Here is a 24,132-nt window from a genome sequence, read left to right on the forward strand (position 1 = left end):
AACTGGTGTGAGATGGTATTTCATTGTGGTTTTGATTTGCACTTCTCTGATGGCCAGTGATGATGAGCATTTTTTCATGCGCCTGTTGGCTGTATGCATGTCTTCTTTTGAGAAATGTCTGTTCATATCCTTTGCCCACTTTTTGATGGGGTTGCTTGTTTTTTTTCTCATAAATTTGTTTGAGTTCTTTGTAGGTTCTTGATATTAGCCCTTTGTCAGATGAGTAGATTGCAAAAATTTTCTCCCATTCTGTAGGTTGCCTGTTCACTCTGATGGTAGTTTCTTTTGCTGTGCAGAAGCTCTTTAGTTTAATGAGATCCCATTTGTCAATTTTGGCTTTTGCTGCCGTTGCTTTTGGTGTTTTAGACATGAAGTCTTTGCCCATGCCTATGTCCTGAATGGTACTACCTAGGTTTTCCTCTAGGGTTTGGTATTAGGTCTAACATTTAAGTCTCTAATCCATCTTGAATTAATTTTCGTATAAGGAGTAAGGAAAGGATCCAGTTTCAGCTTTCTACTTATGGCTAGCCAATTTTCCCAGCACCATTTATTAAATAGGGAATCCTTTCCCCATTTCTTGTTTTTCTCAGGTTTGTCAAAGATCAGATGGCTGTAGATGTGTGGTATTATTTTTAAGGGCTCTGTTCTGTTCCATTGGTCTATATCTCTGTTCTGGTACCAGTACCATGCTGTTTTGGTTACTGTAGTCTTGTGGTACAGTTTGAAGTCAGGTAACTCTAATGTGTTTTGTGTTAGCCTCATGGTATTTGCACAGGAAAAACCTATAGTAGATACAGATAAGATAAAGAGTAAGGAATTATCACATATCACTACAGAAAATCAGTGACAAAGGAAGTGTGCAAGAGAGGAAGAAAGAAGCAAAAGAACTATAAAAGAGCCAGATACAATTGAAAAATGAAAATAGTGAGTCCATGCCTATCAATATTTACTTTAAATATAAATGGATTAAATTATTCAATCAGAAGACATAGAGTGGATAAAAATAAACAAATGTGCACACATGCACACACACACACACACCAAACTGTATGCTGCCTATAAGAGACTCACCTCAGCTTTAATGACATTTATAGGTTGAAAGTGAAGGGATGGAAATGGAAATGGAAACCAAAATAATGGAGAGGTTGCTATACTTACATCAGACAATGCAAACTATAAGTCCAAAACTGCCACAAGAGACAAAGAAGGTCATTATAGACAGACAAAAGAATCAACAAATCCAGAGTATATAACAATTGTAAATACATATACCCCCAACATTGAGGCATATGTTACATACATAACATAAATATTACCAGAACTAAATGGAGAAATACACAACACTACAACAAATAGTAGGTAAATTCAATACCTTCACTTTCAACAATGAACATACTTTCCAGAAAGAAAATTAATAAACAAACATTGGATTTGAACTACACTCAGACCAATTGTCCTAACAGACATATGCAGAACATTCCATCCAACAGTAACTAAATACACATTTTTTTCAAGTGCACATTAAACATCCTCCAGGACAGATCATAGTTGAGGCAAAAAAAAAAAAAAATAGGCCATAGCACAGGTAAAAAAATTGTTCCAACCACATGATGTGAAACTAGAAATCAACAATAAGAGAAAAACTAAAAATTTACAAATATGTGGAAATGAAACAACACACTCCTAAACAACCAATGAATCAAAGAAGACATCAAAAGAGAAATAAAAAGATTGTAAAACAAATAAATATAAAAGTAAAACATACCAAAACTTATGGGATGCAGCATAATCAGTACAGGGAAGTTACAGTAATAAACACTTATATTAAGAAAAAAGAAACATTTCAATTAAATAACCCAACTTTACACCTTAAGAAACTAGAAGAGAAAGAACAATATATACTTAAAATCAGCAGAAGAAAAGAAATAATAAAGGTCAGAGCAGAAATAAATAGATACTTAAAAAACAATGTAAAAGATCATGGCTCAGTGCAGTGGCTCACGCCTGTAATCCCAGCACTTTGGGAGGCTGAGGCGGATGGATCACCTGAGGTCAGGAGTTTGTGAACAGCCTGACCAACGTGGAGAAACCCCATCTCTACTAAAAACACAAAATTAGCCAGGCGTGTAGCACATGACTGTAATCCCAGTTACTCAGGAGACTGAGGCAGAAGAATTGCTTGAACCCAGAAGGCAGAGGTTGTGGTGAGCCGGGATTGCACCATTGCACTCCAGCCTGGGCAACAAGAGAGAAACTCTGTCTCAAAAAAAAGAAAAAAAAAATGTAAATGATCGAGAAATTTTTTTTTAAATTAAAAAATTGACAAACTTTTATTTAAATTAACTAAGAAAGAAAGAGAGAAGACCCAAATAAATAAAAGTACACATTAAAGAGGAGGTCTTTAAATGACATCACAAAGACATAAATTACTGAAAGAGACTTATGAACAATTATATGCCAACAAATTTGATAAGCTAGACGAATTTGGGTAAATTTCTAGAAACACGACCTACCAACACTGAATCATGAAGAAATAGAAAACTTGGGCAGACTAATAATGACTAAGGAAATTTAACCAATAATCAAAAATCTCTCACCAAAGAAAAACCCAGGACCTGATAAAGTTTACTATTTGGTAGACCTCACTGTTGAGTTCAACAGTGAATTCTACCAAACATTTAAGGAGAATTAATGCCAGTCATTTTCAAATTCATCCAAAATATTGAAAGATACATAACATTTTTAAACTTATAAGGCTAATATTACCCTAATACCAAAGCCAGATAAAGACACAAAAATATGAAATTACAGGCCAATATCCCTGAGGAACATAAAGGCAAAAATCCTTAACAAAATGTTAGCAACCTGAATTTAACAGCATTAAAAGGATCATATACCTTTATCAAGTGGTATTTATCTCTGAGATGCAAGGATGGTTTAACAAACTAAAATCAATAAATGTGATACACATTAACCATATGAAATGTAGAAATCACATGATTATCTTATAGATGCAGAAAAAGTATTTAACACAATTCAACATTGTTTCATGATAAAAGGTCTCAACAAATTAGATATAGAAGAAGTGTATCTCATCATAATAAAGGTCATATATAACAAGCTCCAAAATAACCATATACTCAAGAGTGAAAAGGTGGGAAGTTTTTCTTCTATGATCAAGAACAAGGTTGTCCACTCTCACCACTTCAACTTAACATAGTACTAGAAGGCCTACTTAGGGCAATTAGGCAAGAAGATAAAAAAAAAAAAAAAAAGGCCATCTAAATTAGAAAGGAAGATGTAAAATAGTCTCCTGTTGCAAATGATATGATCTATATATAGATAATCCTAAAGACACCACCAAAAAAAACTGTTAGGACTAAGAAACAATTTCATTAAGGTTTCAAGATACAAAAGCAACATACAAAAAGTAGTAATATTTCTATACACTAACTGAAACTATTTGAAAAATAAATGTTTTAAAATCCCATTTAGAATAGCATCAAAAATAAAATATTTGGAAATAAATTTAAACAAGAAGGTGAAAGATCTGTACACTGAAAACTATAAAATTTTGATAAAGGAAATTGAAGAAGATGCAAATAAATAAAAAGATATTCTGTGTTCATGATTTGGAAAAATTGATATTACTAATGTTTACACTATTCAAAGCAGTCTATAGACTCATTGCAATCCACATCAGAATTTCAATGACATTTTCCACAGAAATAGAAAGAAGATTCTAAAATTTTTATGAAACCACAAAAGTCCCCTAATAGCTAAAGCACTCTTGGGCAAGAAGAACAAAGCTGGGGGTATTACACTTACTGATTTCCAATTATGTTACAAAGCTATAGTAATCAAAACAGTATGGTACTGGGATAAAAATTAGACATATAGATCAATGGAGCAGAACAGAGAGCTTAGAAATAAACCCACACATATGTGGTCAACTAATTTTCCACAAACATGTCCAGAAAAAACAATGGAGAAAATACAGTGTTTTCAATAAATGGTGTTAGGAAACCTGGACATCCACATGCAAAAGAATGAAATTAGACACTTATCCTACACCATATAGAAAAATCAACTCAAAATGGAGTAAATAATTAAACTTAAGATCCAAACCCTTCAACTTCTAATAGAAAATACAAGGGAAAAACTCCTTGATATTAGTTCTGGCTATATATATTTTTTGGTTATGACCCAAAAGTTTCAGGGAACAAAAGCAAAAATAATAAGTGGTACGACAAAACATTAAAACATGTTTACACAGCAAAAAAAAACAATCCAGAAAATGAAAAGGTGACCTACAGAACGGGGGAAAATACTTGCAAACCAATTATCTAATGAGGAGTTCATATTCAAAATATGCAGTAGCCCCTCAACCCCCATCCACAGTTTCACTTTCCATGGTTTCAGTTACCCATGGTTAACTGCAGTCTGAAAATATTAAATGGAAAATTCTCAAAATAAACAGTTTACAAGTTTTAAATTAGCATGATGAAATCTCACTCTGACCTGCTCCATCCTGTCTGCGATGTGAATCATCTTTTTGTCCAACATATCCACACCATACATGATATTCATCCTTTAATCATCCACATGGCCTGCTCCTGACATCTGACCAGCAACATCATCATGGCTCGAAGATCAGCAACACCCACAGCAGATGATCCTCTTTCTGACATATCATTAGAAGGTCAATAGTAGCCTAATGCTACATCACAATGCCTGAATTATTTACCTCACTTCATCTCATTAGGCAGGCATTTTATCATCTCACATCATCATAAGAAGGGTGAGTGCAGTACAATAAAATATGGGCCAGGCATGGTGGCTCACACTTGTAATCCCAGCACTTTGGGAGGCTGAGGTGGGTGGATCACTTGGGCCCAGGAGTTCTAGACCACCCTGGCCAACATGGCAAAACCCTGCCTCTATGGAAAACACAAAAATTAGCCAGGCATTGTGGCACATGCCTGTAATGCTAGCTACTTAGGAGGCAAAGGTGGGAGGACCGCTTGAACCCAGGAGGCAGAGGTTTCAATGAGCCCAGATCATGCTACTGCCCTCCAGCCTGAGTGACAGAGTGAGACTCTGTCAAAAAAAAAAAAATTTAGAGACCATATTCACATAATTTTAATTACAGTGTATTGTTATAACTGTTCTACTTTACTGTTAGCTATTGTTGTTCATCTCTTACTGTCCCTAATTTATAAATCAACTTGTATGGTAAGTATGTATGCATAGAGAAAAAAGCATAGCATATATAGGGTGTTGCAGGAAATCAGGGACTCCGAATGGAGGGACCGGCTGAAGCCGTGGCAGAAGAACATAAATTGTGAAGATTTCATGGACATTTATTAGTTCCCCAAATTAATACTTTTATAATTTCTTACATCTGTCTTTACTGCAGTCTCTGAACATAAATTGTGAAGATTTCATGGACACTTATCACTTCCCCAATCAATACTCTTGTGATTTCCTATGCCTGTCTTTACTTTAATCTCTTAATCCCATCATTTTCATAAGCGGAGGTTGTATGTCGCCTCAGGACCCTGTGATGATTGCATTAACTGCACAAATTGTTTGTAGAGCATGTGTGTTTGAACAATATCAAATCTGGGCACCTTAAGAGCAGGATAACAGCCATTTTCAGGGGACAAGAGAGATAACCTTGAAGTCTGGCTGCCTGTGGGCCGGGCAGGACAGAGCCATATTTCTCTTATTACTGAAAATGGGTAAGAGAACTATCGCTGAATTCTTTCCCAAGTGAGGAATATTAATAATAAACAGCCCTGGGAAAAGAATGCATTCCCAAGGCAGAGCCTCTAAAATGGCCACCCTGGAGGTGTCTGCCTTATGCAGATGTAGATAGGAATGAAACACACCCTAGTCTCCTGCAGCACCCCCAGGCTTGCTAGGATTAGGAAATTCCAGCCTGGCGAATTCTAGTCAGACCAGTTCTCTGCTCTTGAACCCTGACAATGCGTGCACAGCAGGACATGGAAGTTCATTAGTGATTCTAGTTTTGCCCTGACCTCCTGCCTTGTGATCTTTTGTTGCCCTTGAAGCATGTGATGTCTGTGACCCACACCCTATTCATGCACTCCCTCCCTTTTGAAAATTGCTAATTAAAACTTGCTGGTTTTACAGCTCAGGGGGCATCACGGAATCTGCCAACATGTGATGCCACCTCCGGATACCCAGCTCTAAAATTTCTCCCTTTTGTACTCTTTCCCTTTATTTCTCAGAACAGCCAACACTTAGGGAAAATAGAAAAGAACCCATGTGAATTATCGGGGGCAGGTTCCCCGGATAAGGGTTTGGTACTATCTGCTGTTTCATGTATCCACTATAGGTACTGGAAGACATATCCCCCAGAAAAGTAGAGACTACTCTATATAGAACATATACAAACCAATAGCAAATAAAACAAATAACCCAATAAAAATGTAGGCAAAGGAGCTGAATAGACATTTTTCCAAAAAAGGCCATGCAAATGGCCAACAGGAATATAAAAATATGCTCAGTGTTACTAATCTTCAGGAAAATGCAAATTAAAACAACAATGAGATATCTCATAGCATTCAATAAGATGGTTATTATCAAAAGGCAAAAGATAGCAAGTGTTGGTGAGGGTATGGAGAAAAGGGACTCCTTGTACACTGTTGGTGGGTATTTAAATTGAATCAGCCATTATGGAAAACAGTATGAAAGTTTTTCAAAAAATTAAAAATGCAATTACCATATGATTCAGCAACCCCACTTCTGGGTATATACCCAAAGGAAATAAAATGATTGTCTCAAACAGATCTATGCACTCTCATAGTCATAGCAGCATTGTTCATGATTGCTAAGATACAGAAGCAATCTAACTGTCCATCACAAATGAATGAATAAAGAAAATGTAGCATATATATATAATGAAATATTATTTTGTCTTACAAAAGAGGGAAATCTTTCCATTTACAACACAATGGATGAACCAGGACATCATGCTAATTTAAATAAGCCAGACATAGAAAGACAAATAAATATTGCATGATTTCACATGTGAAATATAAAAATGAATAACTAAATAAACTTATCACCTCACCTCTTTCCTATTTTTGTGTCTGTGGCAAAAAACACTTCAGATCTATCTATTTTTTAGCAGATTTTAAGTATACAACACCTTATTATTAATTTATATTCAACATTCCATACATTAGGTATCCAAAACTTATTTATCTTAAAGGTTGCATCTTTTGACGACCATCTCACACTGCACAGAAAAAATAGGTATGAGGTGAGTTGATGGATATGGTAGTTAGTTATATGAAGTAAGAATTTCACAGTACATAAGTATATCAACACATTATATCATATATTTCAAATATATACAATTTTGTCAATTATACCTCAATAAAACTGGAAAAAAGAAATCTAATAGTTCCACTTAAACGATGTTCAGCTTCAACAACTTTGTTTGCCAAAAAATTTTGTTAAAAAGGTGTTACAATAATAATCATCTTCTTTAAAAAGAGCACTGAAACTCAGAAGATTAATATAGATGTACATAAAATAATGTCAACTTCTTAAATTACAGAGCATTTGGTTTTTAAAACAAGAGTTGTGATTTCTATTTTGATTGGGGCTCTGATAGTCAGCCAGATTCATTTGCTGCATAAATTACTCTCAGATTCTTAACAGAAGTTTTTTTCTGCAGCTGCAATAACTCATCCAGGCTGTTACAGAACTATGTAACTCACTGCAGGCAGAACTTCCTAAATGTCAACTTAGGAAGCAAAGAGGTTTCATGGATCTATATGAAGCTTTAGCACCATCCTGGGTTTTGAACACAGATGCTCCACAGACCTGTGACTGTATTTACAGTAGCATAATGATTCAGTTGCTATCTTACGTCTAATCTCCAGACTCTAAATATGCCGCAAATGCTGCTGTTCACTACTTATGTGCTAGACTTGCCCACCTTGTCTCATACCTACTTTTAACTACTCTTCTTTATGTTTCTCTCCATAATTTTGTGCTAGGCAGTCACCTCCATTGGAAATATTTAGAAAGAGCCAAAAATATATTTAAATGTAAGAAATGCAAGGAGGAATGCACACTCAAGGAGGAATGATGAGGAAATGAGGAGGGACGCAAATAATTCACAGGGTACTAAATATTTTTTGATCTTCCAATTTCCCTCTGTAGTACATTTCCGTATTCATCCTCAACTTGAGCTTCTAAGATAATAAGGCAACAGCAATTCATATCCCGAGATTATCCACAGATAAAATAGACTGTAGCAGCTGCTGCCCTCTGCCCAGGTCCCCCTTCAGTCTTCGAGGATGTAGTCCCTCAGCTGCATAAAGTGCTATGACAGTCCTCAATGGTCACCTCTGTCTCTCGAAATTGCCCGTTGGTAGAGAGGGCTGCCTCTCTTGATGTCACAATCCTTTCCTCAGGGAAATCTGTTTCCAATGCCTGTTGAGGAAGCTTGGCCCCTCACTCACTCAGGTGTGGCTTTCAAAGACAGCTATGAGGGGGAATTCTCTTAATGGGCAGGGCTTCACGCACTACACTTGGTTATCTAATTCATGTAGAAAGAGATGCAACCTCAGCCTCAGTTTGGAATATACACAGACGTGTGGGTGCTGAATGGCACAGACAGATCATCAGAGGCCTAGTGGGAGAGAAATTCGGAGATCATAGGCAAGGATATCTGGAGTAGTGTTGTGTAGATGACACTACGGGAGAAGACACAATGTGGGAAGATCTTTCAGTTGCAGGTTAACACCCACCAGAAATCATCTAGTTTGAAAGAAGCACTAGACAGCCAAGTAGACGGAATGACTCAGCCACTTGATGTCAGCCAGCTTCTGTCATTGGCCATTCCAGTGCTGCTGAAATGAACACATGAAAGGGGTAGCTTTAGTGTCAGAGATGTTAGGTTATGCTCGGGCCCAACAGTGTGGGTTCCCACTCATCAGAGCTCGTCTAGCTCCGGGTGCTGCCAAAAGGCAAACTTGCCAGCAACAAAGATGTCATCTTCATCCCCAATATTGCATCATTTCTTGAGGAGACCATCCCATCACTAAGTGGCAAGTTCACCACAGTCTACTTCTTTCATCTTCCAAGGGTCAGCGGTTCATTTTGACAGTAACAAACAAACTCTGAACATGATTTTGGTTTTTCTGCCCCCATGGTTTTAGCCAACACCGTATCTGAATGCTTACAGAGTGTCAGGTCCAACAACAGCAATCTCACTTGTAGCTATGTCAGGCTGAGAGACAAACTTTAAAACCAAGCAGGTCTGTCAGTAGGTCCGTAATGACGGGATCTGCTGGTCCCATCCCATGCCACACCGCTCTATCGCACAACCTGATGGAGTGCTGAAATGACCTGTGGAAACACAATGGAGGTGTAGACCCAGACATGCTGCCCTGTGAGAGTGACACAGCATCCTCTACACAACATACTCCACAGTACAGGACACAGCCTCTATCTTGAATCAACGAGCATTCGCCGGCTCTGGGTTCCCGATAAACAGAATACATAGATGAGCAACCAAAGGCAAGAGTGGCCGCTGTTACCAACATTCTCAATGACCCACTTGAGGATTTGTGCTTCTTGTTCCTGCAACTCTGGGGTCTGTGGGTTTAAAGATCTTGGTTCCCGAAGGAAGAACATTTCTGCCATGAACACATCATCATTTCCCTTGAATCTAAGTTGTGGTAGCTTCCTGAACACATTAAATTTCTCATGGCAAAGGACCAAAAGACAAGAAAAGGAGTCACCATCCTAACAGAGGTAGTGGCTTTTGGCCCTCCTTTATCCCCCACCTCAGGAGGAGGAGCTGCTGCTGCACGAAGGAATTTGTTGGCAACATACCTTTGGAAAGTCCTTGGCCAATGGACAAGTGCGGCAGCCCCAGCCTGAGGCAGGTGTAGTGCCCAAGATTTCATGCCAGTAGATGACCTGTCTAGAAGAGCAGAGGTAATATCTGAGGGTGAGTAGAATCTAGAATGGACAGTAGAAGAGGGAGACTGTACTAATTGTGGGTCTTGAGACCAACTGCAGTGGTCAGGCCTGTAATTTTCCTTGAGGACCCTCACTGGAATCCTTGGAGAGGCTGCCCCAACATTTATATAAAGAAGCAGAACAAGTACAGCAGGGAATGAACTATAGTAGACACAGCCGAGCTGCCCAGATTCTCCTGCAGGATTGAAGGGCCTGTTCCTTCCCTGTCTCCCGGCACTGGTAGGCATCAGCCCAGAGACGTGCAGTGTACTCTGAGTGCCTCAAGTTTGGGGCTTGACTTACAGTGCCGTGGTGCTTAACACACTTGAAGAGAGGGTGAAAGATCTTGTGACTGAGTGACTGTTTTAATTATAGCATAGCAGGGTGTTGACTCTTCTTTTTGGCTTTGAGACAATGTACTTGTTCAAGTCATGAAATCACCTGTTTTCAGAATCACTAAGAGTTGGTCCAAGATAACTTAGTTGACTCAAACACCACATTAATCATGTTATGTGACCTATGAAATAGTCTGCTGGAAAGCATATTATGTCATTTCATTAAACCATCTTATCAAGGATGACAAAAAAACCCATGAAATAAGCCATTTTTTCTTAATTTCTTCCATGGATTTTGTATTATTCATAAACTAATTCTTAAGAAAGTAATTTAATTTGGGTACAAAAATTAGTATATATTAAGATACAATGGATTTTATGTTATGATTGGAAAGTCATATTCATCTGGACACATTTAGGTAGCAGTTGTAGGATCTTATGTAAGTTTCTGAACTTTTCTGTATTTTAATTTCTGTGCCTTATTTGTTAAATATACCTTCCTTTTTAGGGTTGATGTGAAAATTATGAGTCAGTAAGGCACTGAAAATGTGCTTGACAGAGAATAAGCAGTCAAGTTGTTACTATTTTTGAATGCCCATCATATGTCAGAGACAATAAGAAGGTTTCACTTGGATAATTGCTTGTACACACATCATCTCATTTAATCCACACAATAACCCTAATGTATAGCTGTTCTTCATGTTACTTATGAGGAAAATGAGGGCCAGAAAAATGGAGCAATCGGCTCAAGGTCACACAGCTAGATAGTGGCCATGCTAAGGCAGCAAAGATCAAAGCCAGAAGAAACAATCCTGTAGGTACCTTAGCATTTCTTCATAGCCTTTCTTTTCTCAGTTTTATTATGAATCTTTCCATCTGGCCATGTCATCTGTTTGGCCTGTTCTCCAGAAGTCAAGAGATTAGATCTAAATCTCAACAGTCTTGTCCTTGATGCAATAGAGAGCTGAAATCCTCTCTTAGGATGCATATTAATATAGGCCAGGCACGGTGACTCAAGCCTGTAATCCCAGCACTTTGGGAGGCCGAGGGGGAGGATCATGAGGTCAGGAGATCAAGATGATCCTGGCTAACACGGTGAAACCCTGTCTCTACTAAAATTACAAAGAATTAACGGGGCGTGGCAGTTAACCTATAGTCCCAGCTACCCAGCTTCTCGGGAGGCTGAGGCAGGAGAATGGTGTGAACCCGGGAGGTGGACCTTGCAGTGAGCTGAGATTGTGCCACTGCACTCCAGCCTGGGTGACAGAGAGTGAGGCTCCATCTCAAAAAAAAAAAAAAAAAAAAAAAAAAAAGAGAGAAAGAATACACACAATATAAAGCTTGATTCTTCCAGCAGCCCTGGGAGCCAGCTCTAAGTTTGCTGATGAAACACCTGTTCCAGCGTACCCCTCAAATATTGCTCTCCAAATATTTTTTGTTGGATTCAAAGAAGTTTGCGTGCTTTTATCCATTTGATAACAAAATTTTCTGCAAATCCACCTGAGACATAGACTATACGCCTGTGGATTTTTTATTGAAAGCAAGTTTACCGCTCTATCCTTCCATTTTTCTTCAAAGTATCAAAGTATCAAGTGTACTGAAGTTTGTTACCTCAGTGTTGAATGCCATTTTTTGTTTGTTTGTTTTTTTGAGACGGAGCCTTGCTGTGTCACCCAGGCTGGAGTGTAGTGGCGTGATCGCAGCTCGCTGCAACCTCCACCTCTTGAGTTCAAGCGATTCTGTTTCCTCACCCTCCCAAGTAGCTGAGACTACAGGCACTCACTGCCATACCCAGCTAATTTTTGTGTTTTTAGTAGACATGGGGTTTCACCATATTGGTCAGGCTGGTCTTGAACTCCTGACCTGAACTGATCCACCCACTTTGGACTCCCAAAGTGCTGGGATTACAGGCGTGAGCCCCTTGCCTGGCCCATTTTTATATCATAAAATAAAGCTACATATTTATTTACCTATACTTTTCAAAGTATTGTCGCAGAGTTATTGTATCTAAAGCAAGACTTAACTTCCAACGTTCAATTACATCATTCACTACATTGTACTTATTTGACATTATATCACCATTGGTTCATATTGGTTTTCCTCCTTTGAACTGAGTCAAATATTAACAGTAAAAAGTTATCTTTTTGATAAAACTTTGAAGCACACTAAATAGGAAATTTATAATTAATCTAAGTTATAGATCTGTTAAAATATGTTTTTAAAGGTATATTTCAAGTTTTCTATCAGAAAATATAGCAATTGATGAGCGATATCTAGTGCCTTTTTATTAATAGAAAATGGCTGAAGTTTAGTCATCGCTCTTGGAAAATCACAAATAATTTTTTGAAAACCGCATACAGATAATAATGAATGTCTACATTTATAAGAAAGTAGAATAATGTTTTGTTATGTCATCATCTATTAGAAACATATAATTTTTTAAACTACAATAACTATAGGTCCATGGACTGAGTTGAATTATTTCATTAGAAAATAATTTTAAAAGAAAGCCAATTCAATTATCAACATAAAATATTGTGAAATGGAGTTAATATCTTACTTGTAATACTTCTAGACTTTTTAAAAGGACTAATATTAAAAGAGAAAGAGAGAGAGAGAAGCTTGATTAGCCAGTAGGGAAATGCAAATATAAACCAAAATTAGATACCACTTTGCACCAAGCGAAAAGTGAATGGCTACAGTAGAAAAGACAGATAATCACAAGTACTGGTGAGGATGTGGTGAGATCGGACCCTTCATGTTCTGCTGGTGTGTATATAAAATGTGCAGCTTCTTTAGAAAACAGTCTGGCAGTTCCCCACACAGTTAGACAGAGTTACCACATGATCAAGCAATTTCACTCCTCAGTGAATACCCAAGAAAAATGAAAACAGGTGTCCACACAAAAGTCTGTACACAAATGTATACAGCAGCATTACTCACATAGCCCCAAAGTGGAGTCAACCCAAATGTCCGCCTGAAGAAGGGACAAACAAATGCCGCCATTCATACAATGGAACACTATTCAGCAATAAAAAGGAGTTCAGTACAGATACGCGTTACAACGTGGAGGAATTTTGAAATCATGTTAAGTGAAAGAAGACAGTCACCAAGGATGGCTGTATGATTCCATTTATAACAAGGGTCCAGAACAGGCAAGTTTATAGAGACAGAAGCTAGATAGGTGATTACCTAAGGCTGGGGAAATGGGGAGATTTAAGAGCCCTGACTGAGTACAAAATTTATTTTAGAGATCATAAAGAGTGTTTTAAAACTGATTGTGATGATGGCTGTACAACTCCGTAAATACACTAAAAATAATTAAATTGTATTTTAAAAGTGGGTAAATTTTGTGGTGTGAAGATTATATCTTAACAAAGTTGTTTAAAAAAGAGAAACAGTGAAGTGTGTCACACTTAAATGAAAAAAATCTTCATTTCCCTCCAGATTTATTTAGAAGTCTTGCCAAAGTATAGTGTATGTAATAAATTGAACCATGAATAGTACTGAATTTTAATCATACTTTACTAACTCTTAATCAAAATATATGCTAGATTAATACTGTTCAATTTATAATTACTCTGAATGGGCTTTTAAATAGTACTAAATTACTCTAGGTATGAAAAGTCTTTGAAATGAATATTCCACTTATAGAAATATATCCTTCAGAAATAATTAACCACATGTATAATTATTTCACTTCAAGAATGTTCACTAATAATGTTTCTGATAATAAAAATTTAGGACAATCAAAATGCCCAACATTAAGTATTAGTTTAGATAACATCACATTATTTAAAGATTCAATAAGAGATTTTTTTTTAAAAGCTATGAACGTACCTATTGAATTGAAAATGCTTATAATATAGAGTGTAATGACTAAAACAGTTTTAAATGAGCGTGTACAGTGTAACCATTTTTCTTAAAGATGTCCAGGGAAAGTTGTCTATTAATAGTAATGGTTGTCTCTGGGCGGTGTGAGCATATGCTTATGGTGTGTCTCCTTTTATTCATCTATATTTACAAGTCTTTCCTATAATGAGTATCTATTGATTTGGTAACATGTAAGATATTTTTAATTTTAAAAAGTAACCAAATCTCATTTTATGGTTAACAGCAAGCAGCACAAAGTACTGTGTCGCTCCCTGAATATTTCACCAGAAGGGTTAACTCACATTACCCTGGAAGGAAGACAATAAGAAAGGGTGAGCCTGATGGAATAGAGAGAGAGGCTGAGGAGTAGTTCTATCTGCTTGTTTTTCCATGGTGACAGTGGAATATTCATCACAGATGGATGAGACTTAACATTGCTCAGACTACCATTAGCTGTTTTCATCAACCACTGTCCAATTACTGCTAATCCTCTACCATCCTCATCCTGTGGGGGGAAAAAAAAAATGACAGACTCTGTGTATCAAGCAAGGTTCCCAGGTACAAGCAACAAGAAAAAAAATGAAGTTGGCCATTTTAAGATAAATGAATCAACTGGAAGTATGTAGAGGACTCAGAAAACAAAGGTGAAGTAGGGGAACCTGCTTAAACAACCAGTAAGAAGCAAAGAAGTTCTAGAAACCAAGTTGCAACAAATTCCTAGATGGAATGTTAGTACCCAGGACCACTCTTAGGCCCAGGCAAGAAGGGCCATTGCCCCGGCTCTAGGTTTTAAAGAAACTCTGGTCCTGTGGCCTTGTCCCTGAGGCAACAGTCTATGAAGTTGAGGATACATGTTACCCAGAGCCCAAGCCCTGCCTTGAGACCATGTTGGGACACATATGACCCCAGAATTGTTTGCACAAGTAGTCCTGAACCCACTTCAAAGCCTACGCAGTCCTCTTCACAGGCTCCACCCACTCAAATAGAACGTGCATACGGGCGGACCTAGGTGAAGAGTAGCCAACGTGCAGCTTTCTCTTGGGGGTGATGGATGAAGCTTAGATCTACAGGTCAGGCTGTCCACTTGCGTAGGCACAAATTTCTGACAGAGCAAAACACAGACAAGAGTACGAATGTAGGGGAATAGGGCTCGCAGACTAAGACCAACCCTGGAGGCCAGTATTACCAAGCTTCCGGAATCCAGCATGCAAGCCCAAGGGATTTAAGAATTCTAAACTGAAACCTGGTCACTTGGGTTTTTATGAGGGCACATTTTTCCAGGGAGTAGAAAATATATATATATATATATATATATATATATATATATATATATATAAAATGCATATGATTAAGGAGTTTTTAAGATTAACTTGCAACTTTTAAATATTTAGTTTTACAGCATGTGGACTTACATGTATACTGTTGGGTCTTGCAAATGTCATCATTGCCAGACAAACCTAACAAATTCTAAGTACACGCTGGTCACTCCTTTATCTTTGCATTTCTTTTCCCTCAAGATTCAAAGTCTCAGGTAACAAATGTGTTCGTCCCAGGTCATGAGCCACGCCCCTGCTGCCAGGTCTTGAGAGAGGGGGATATGGCCTTTGGCATCCTCTCCAGTGGGAGGCAGGGCCCTATTTGCCCACAGGCACATACACAATGGTGACAACCTGCTCTTCTTCTGTTAATAAGGAGAGGTAAGTATATGCTGGACCGCCAAACAAGGCAAAACCCAAAGAAATATGCATTGTATTGGGAGGAAGAAGGCCAACCTTAGTCAACTAGCTATGTGAGGTCAATGTCATTAGGCCTCTTTTTCTCCCATATAAAATAACCATAATAACGCCTACTTTATTGGATTAAGAGCACTAAAAAGATAATATGTGTGAACAAATGCTCTGCAAACTGCAAAGTGCTTTACAAATTAGCGTATTGGTGTTACGCTCTTGGGAGAGCTCTGGCAGTTGCTAATCAAGAATTAAGAGAAATATACTAATTAGAGGAGACACCTGACAATGATGAAGAGCGGTAGCAGGCAAGACTCCACCTGCTTCAATGCAGCCCTATTCATATCTTTACATTTTGTGTGCTGCTGCTCAGCCCCACATTACAATAAATATCTCCCATATAATCTGCACAATTTCCCTACAATAAATTGTCAAGCTTCATTTGGTCATCCCTATAAACTCAATATACTCTAAGCAGGTTGTTAAGTACATTCAAGGATTTCACAATGAACAGCTGAGATCCAGCTATCATTAAAATGAAGTGCTGACATTGGAATAAAGCCACAAGAAAGTGTTTACTGCTACTGCTGCTCTGGAATTATAATGGTTTCTTTGCTTGGCCTTTAGAGGACTGAATCATCTGATGCATATCTATCTTGTTTAGTAATAAGATTTGAAACCTAATGTGGAAATGTCCATATATATGTTTATTAGAACTAGAAACCAGGTCCATATTGAGCTCACAAAACCGTAGCTTCTTTATTAATTGCCTACATGTATTATCTATGCTGGCTGCATACAATTTTATGAGGTGATAACTATTTTCCAATTTAACAGAGTATAAGCAGCAAAATGGAGTGTTTGGGAAGAAGCCTGACATTTAGTAGGAAGCAAAAGATAAGAGTGAAGTGTTTTGATTTAGGAGAAGATGTAAATCCAAAGAGACTTCTCTCTTAGGAGACACGAGACTTTTGCTGTAAAGCTCAACCTAGATGCAAAGGAGACTAAAGACAAGCATCCCAGACAATTACAGACCCAGCATTGGGAAGGGAATAAGTTGGGATTGATTCATAAGACACTTAGATGAAGCTAGGACAATGGACATTACATTAGCTAACCCTGAATTTGGTGCTGGAAAGATTTGTCAAAATCTTATCTATTTCTTATGAGTGCAGAGAACAAATAGTTCAAAACACAGTATCTGTAGATAACTCTGTAAAACAAAACACATTTGTTGTTTGGTTAATTCTCCTCAAGACATAGGTTGCAGCTGATATTAAATTTCTCTTCATAAACTATCATTTTATGGCAATGGATTGGTCAACGAAGGATAAAGAAACTTGGAAAGAACTATCATGATACCTGCCCTGAGAAGCCAAAATTTAGTTTAACCTGGTGTTGTGTACTGTTCGGTTCTAGAAAAGCTAAGTTTATAAAATATTGTATGGCAGGTAAATTTAAAGGTTAGTAACCATCTTGGATGTTCCGCTCTTCTGCTCCACTGCAATAGAGTCTCTCTAAATGCAATGTTTGGGACAGAGTTGCTCTGGGAAATATAGTGTTTTGAAAAGTGATTATTGTACCCGAGATGAATATGTCATTATCTTATTGGACATAGCATCAAATGCTATTTATGAAAATGCTTATCACTGTCACAGGCTTCTGGTCTGTACCGGCGAAGACATCACCATAGCACAGCACCTCAACAGAGTGCATCCTGTGACCCAACGCTATAGTAAAGCCATCACCTAAAACTTTCTTGCCTCAGCCACCTGAATGGCAGTGTCTTCACTCAGGTCCCCACTCAAATGTCACCCCATCAGCAAGGCCTTCTCCAATAGCACTGTATAAAATGGCAACTCCACTCTCCAAACAAGCACTTCTCCTTTCTCCACATTACTTATCTCTACCCCACTATGGCCATCTAATGAAGTCTACATGTATTGGATTCCATATTAGTTTTTCCTCTCTCTATATATTTTTGCTTGTCCAGCCCCATGGACCCAAAAGTACAGTCTGAGCAAGATGTTTGAAACCACTTTTGCAAAAATTATGATAGCAAAAGTAATCAGATACAGCTGAATCCATCTTTCTTCTAACCTCACATGCTGCCCTTGTTCACTCCTGGGCATAGGCCAAGCTAACTATGGGAGGAATTTGGTTTATAGTTTAACTTTAAACAAAGACAACAGTCCTTTCCTGAAACTAACTCCCTTCCCAATGGCTCCTATAGATACTGTCACTATTGTAAAACCTAACATTGGTGTTTGAGCTATTTTTTGCACCTCGCATTCTGATGGATCAGTTGGCACCACCTGGTCCAGTAACCCATACCAAAAAACTGGTTTATGTGGTCTTGTGACCCTTACCCAGGAACTGACTCAGCATAAGAAGATAGTTTCCAGCTTCAGTGATTTCATCCCTGACCCAACCAATCAGCATCCCCATTCCCTATGCCCTGCCCGCCAAACTACCCTTGAAAACACCTAGCCTCTGAATTTATTGGGGAGGCAGATTTGAGAATTATCTCCCATCCTTCTGCTTGGTTGGCCCTGTGATTAGCAAACTCTTTCTGTACTGCAAAACCTACTGTTCTCAGTGAATTGGCTTTTCTGGGCAGTGGGCAAGAAGAACTCGTCAGGCTGTTATACCCTCACAGAAAAAGAATCTGTCAGGCTGTTACACCCTCACAGAAGAAGAATCCGTCAGGCTCTTACCCCCTCACAGGAGAGAAGAACCTGTCAGGCTGTTAGATCCTCACAGAAGAAGATCCTGTCAGGCTGTTACACCCTCACAGAAGAAGATTCTGTCAGGCTGTTACACCCTCACAGAAGGAGAACCCATCAGGCTGTTACACCCTCACAGGAGAGAACCTGTCAGGCTGTTACATCCTCACAGAAGAAGATCCCATGAGGCTGTTACACCCTCACAGAAGAAGATCCCAATCCCATCAGGCTGTTACACCCTCACAGAAGGAGAACCCGTCAGGGTGTTACACCCTCACAGAAGGAGAACCCATCAGGCTGTTACAACCTCACAGAAGGAGAACACGTCAGACTCTTACACCCTCACAGAAGAAGAACCCGTCAGGCTGTTACAACCTCACAGAAGGAGAACACGTCAGACTCTTACACCCTCACAGAAGAAGAACCCGTCAGGCTGTTACACCCTCACAGCACTCAGTGATGGTTCTTAGGTGAAAGGAACAAGCAAGTGGATCTGGATGAGTCCAGTCCTGAGATGTGTAGTATGTTTGCTCAGTAGAACAAAGCCTTCAGGGATGTCTGGTTCACATGTGGCAGTCAAAAAAGTTACAATATTAAATTATAAACTTTCCTTCTTCCCTTTCCTTTTTTCCCTTTAAATTCTCAATAAGATTCTATTTTGAAATAAAATAGAACAAAAGCTGATGTGCTACTAACAAAACTTTCTAAAGCAAATTTCAAAGTAAGAGCAAGTTAAGGCATGCCAATTTATTGTCATACTCTTGGATTAAATTCCCACTTTTTGCCTGTATTTTCACATCTGTAATTTGGAGGAATAACTTCATGGGTTGTTACTAACAGCAATTCATAACTGTGTGTTTTAAGTGTTAGTTTTAAGTATTACTTTGTGTGTAGCAAAAAGATTTCTGATAGTGCTATAATTCTTCAAGAGTAGGGTCCTAAGTAAAACAGAATGCCACCCTTACTACTTGACGATTGTCTTCTGAAATAACATATTCAAACACATGTACTTTACTTACTATGAAGCATTTTATGGCTTTGACAAAACCATTTCAACCCCATTCTTTCCCATGCTTTAAGGGTTTTTTTAGGTAGCTCAAACTCAGCACATCTACAAAATATCTCATCATCTTTCCCCCTACGTTCTGTGTCTATACCTGAATTCTCTTTGATGAATAGCAAAATTTCCTTCAAGTTACTCTTACCAATAACTTTGGATATAGCTCTGTGAAAGGAAAAGAAAATCTCAGGGCCCCAAACTCTCTGCCAAAGGGAAAGCAAGTCACACAAAAAAACTGCCTTCCTCTTGTTCCCAAGCAGACAGCTGTAATTTCACATGTGAAATGTAGATTTGCCAAGCCGGAAAAAGGCACTCTTGACTTTTTCCACCACTCCTCTCTTTTCACACGTAAAATGAAGATTCTGTGAGTGCTAACCAAAGCCTCGCAAGAATGTAATTACCACACTGCCTAAGTTCTACCTCCCCCCACTTTTTTTTCTTTCCTCCTTCTCCTCCTGACTGCTCTTTCCACCTTTAGTATTGAAGTTCCCAAAACCTTCTTTGGAAAAAGCACATTCCACAGTCCAGGCACATCCTCAACCTTGGCAACACAAACCTCTAAATCTGTCGCAGACACTTTTGGTTTACAGCGTGATGCATCCTGATGCCTGCATTCTGAAGCCAGATTGAGCTGGATCTAAACTCTGCTTTATCAACACCTGTGCAATCTCAGTCAAGAGATCGAAACTCTCTGAGTCCCCAGTTCCTTTGTCATTGAAGTGAGTACAGAGTACCACTCATAGGTTCCTTGTGAAGAGTAAACGAGATAATGTTCACAAAGTACTTAGCATGCTACTGGCTTATAATATGTTTTCAATTAAAATTGATGATGACGATTCAGGCTTTAATCATTTCTTGCATTGATTGCTTTCTTATCAGTTTTTCTTTCAAGAACATGCAATTCTTCCTGCTCTGGTTTTGTTTCTCCACGTGTCTACAGAGCTGCCAGAGGGTTACATTTAAAGTACATGACTGTTCATGCCAACCTCCTAGTGTCCTTCAATGGCTCCCCAAGGCTTTCTTTCTAAAGTAAAAACTCCTTTCATTAGCACGCAAGTCCCTTCATGGCTTGAGCGCCCTCTGTTCCTCTAATTTCATGTCTAATGCTCTCCAGACACAATTTATCAAGCAAATGTTTACTCACATCTTAGGGAAACTTCCTTAATAATTTAAATTTTCCTGTATCTTTTCTCCCCCAGCACAGTGTACGTATATTTGTTGCAAGGCTTATTTCATTTTGGTGTGGATGTGATTAACTTGTTTATTTCTTTCCAAGTAATCAAACCAATTCACCTTTCCATCTCACAGTGTTAGACACCGTGCTTGGCACATACAGATATATAACGGATATATATTAACTAAGCATATACATATGTTAAAATGAGATCTGCGTCATGAAGATAATGAGCTTCTCTTTCCCACCTCACTGCAGTACTCTTCTTATTGTGTCTGATTCTGATGGGCTCCATTTTAGAATTTTAAGGCTGTGAGGTTGTGTTACCAGAAAGGGGTCGCGATCCTGACAGCACAAGAGGGTCCCTGGATCTCTCCCATGAAAGAATTCAGAGTGAGTCCCCAGTGCAAAGTAAAAGCAAGTTCATTAAGAAAGTAGCAAAAGTATAGCTACTCCATAGACTGAGTCGGGTGTTTCCAAAAGTAAGAGGAGGAACACGTCCACCCTAGGTACAATGCTTGTATACATGAGGAGGTGTGCTCTGCCACAAGGGTTTGTGATAAAGGATTATTTTTTTTAATTACTGTATTTTGCAAGCATCAGTATTATTATCTTTAAAGCAAAATTAGGAATGCCTTTGTTCTCCAGATACCGGGATACCTGGACACCCCCAGGTCAGTTTTGTTTAATAAACATTATTAATCTGTTTCCTTAACCATAAACACCTAAAGGCGAGGAATGCCTGACTTTCTGGGAATGCGGCCCGGCAAGTCCCAGCATCATTTTCCTGCCCCTCGCTCAAGATGGAGTCACTCTGGCTTCAACACCTCTGACAGTTGACGGGGCATTATAAAGTAGTAGATCTCTCATCCGAAACAAGAATCCCCACTGCACCTTATTTCAGAAATGAGTGAAAAAGAAAACATCTTCAAAGAGGTTATCTGTGCTCCTGTCCCGTACAAGCAAGAGAAAATCCACTGTACTTCACTTAGTACTAAAATGTTAAGTGTCTGCTTCAAGGTGAAAGATTTAACTGCTATTTTTTACGTGTGGCACTGATAAAACTCAAAATGGGTCACAAGGCAGAATAGCATGACAATGATGTCAGATTTAGGGAGGCACAAGTACTTCTGTCTTTACAGGATTATTTCTTAGATGTCAACTGGGCTCAGAGAGAGTATACTCAAGGTCTTTTTTTCTTCCTTTTCTTTTTAATTAGTGTGGGTCAGAGGAATTTTGGGAGTGGATCAATAGATTGTCAACCCCCGACTACATCAATGTACCTTCCAAGGGAAAATAGACCATTTAGTTAAGCTCTGCATTTCCTGAACACCTTCCAGATCAATAGTTCATTATCTGCTATATTTGCCAATATGTAAAGCCTTCAGGCTAGTTGCCATCATTAAGCAAACAAACAAATGAAAATTTCTTCTTTAATTTTTGGTGTTAGCTTTGACCCTTCTTCTGCTTGTCACTTTTTCTTTAAGGAATATGCAATTCTAAATGCTTCTCATTTAGACAGTAGCTTTGACATCCCGGACAAGTGGACTACTCACCTTTTACAAAACAGTGAAGCTACTTATCAGATTTCCTGGTTTCTCAAACCACTCTTTTCTATCAGGTGGGAAGGACTATTCTCATGGGAGATCAAGGGCCATTAGATATAATTAACTTTCCCCATCCCTTCCCTCTTAGGAAATGGCTTTTAAACAACTTCCATGCATCCCACCATGGTTTATGATTACATTATATTAAACGTGATGAAGCATTTTCAGAGAGGAGGGCCAACATTATGAAGTGAGTTTAAAAACAAATTCCCATGAGATCTGATAATTATCTCGTGGAGGAGATATCTGCCTACTGTAAGAGGATTTATTTTGTTCATTGCTGTACTCATAATAATAGCTTGCAGTGTGATATAAAAAGGAGAGAGTGAAGCATACAATCTCAGGAGACCAGAGACACGGCTTCAGTTCTATAAAGGAAATCAGGCACAAGAAGACAAAAACAGTGCAAATAACAATCATATTTGGAAAAAGAATTTGATCAACTCTCAGTCATCTTTCTTGGTTCACACTGACACAGTTTAGCAGAAACATTTATTGTTCATATTATTCCATGTCTCTGGCTTTCATTCCCACATGCAGTCTAAAAATCAGGTGGAGATATTTAAACAAAAGTACTTCATTCCCTTCCCCAAATGAGGAAGTAGGGATGAGAAAAACTGCAGAGAAAGAAAGAGCAAGAGCGTGAGAGGAGAGGAGAGATAAGAAGGCTAGCTTACTCTGACACTTGTCACCAGCAGATGTGGTCCAGCCGTTCCTCACAGAGCAGGAAACCCGGGGCTGTTGCATTCAGCTGTGAGCAGAAGACAGAGGGAGAGCCTGAAGGTGGCACTTTCTTATATTATTTAAAGCAAATTTACAAAATCTCATATTCATGCATATGTTAAAGTACAGAATCACATTTCCAGACCAAGTATAAATGCAATATTGTACTTAGTACCAATTCAAATAAAGAGGAATGGATAATTGCGACCTGTGAGCAACACACAGCATCAGGATTGGAGCGCCACAGACACGGGTCATCCGTGCGGCCCGGCGAGAGCTTTGGTTCCATCCTCTCACTTTGCAGATGAAGAATATAAGCCAGAGACACAAACCACCACAATGAGACCCAGACTGGGTGGTCTTTCTCCACTCAGTTATGCAAAGATTATGTTTATGTTACATACAAGTAAGGGGTGTGTGTGTGTGTGTGTGTGTGTGTCTTTTTGGCCATTTTCAGAGTATAGTATCTCCACGGGCCTCTTATAAGTGTTATGTGTCTCAAAACATCAAAAGAGCGTAGAATCCTAGTGGATGGAAATGATGTAATAATATTTATTGCGTGCCTGCTAGGTACGCAACGAGGGATGTTACCTATATTGTCACATTAATTCTCAAACAGCCCTATGAAAAGCATCTCATCTTCCAAGTGAGGTTGCTGACACTCTGAGCAGTTAAGTGCCTCTTATTATGTTGACAAAGAAATGGCAGAATGAGTTTAAACTCATTCTGGGTCACTGGGATCCCAAATTCCAGTCTTTCTACCTCATTAGATTGCCTTCAGCACATCCACTAGCATGGTCTCAGGAAATTCTGTTTGTGAAGTTCCTGCTTGTGTTTTAGCAAGCGAACAAGTCGTTGGAAATAAATAACTGTCCCGTGACTCCCACTCATGA

At 38.6% G+C, this 24,132-nt stretch overlaps 1 long non-coding RNA gene across 1 annotated transcript in view; it reads right to left on the minus strand.

The window, feature by feature from the left end:
- The window catches only part of LOC140712123 (uncharacterized), a 149,210-nt gene that overhangs the window by 114,174 nt on the left and 10,904 nt on the right, over positions 1–24,132 (minus strand). The window contains exon 2 of the long non-coding RNA XR_012093577.1: positions 23,194–23,267. This is a non-coding gene — a long non-coding RNA (uncharacterized lncRNA). The remainder of the gene's footprint in view (positions 1–23,193; positions 23,268–24,132) is intronic.

This window comes from Chlorocebus sabaeus, chromosome 7 (assembly GCF_047675955.1).
Source record: "Chlorocebus sabaeus isolate Y175 chromosome 7, mChlSab1.0.hap1, whole genome shotgun sequence".
Lineage (NCBI taxonomy): Eukaryota > Metazoa > Chordata > Mammalia > Primates > Cercopithecidae > Chlorocebus > Chlorocebus sabaeus.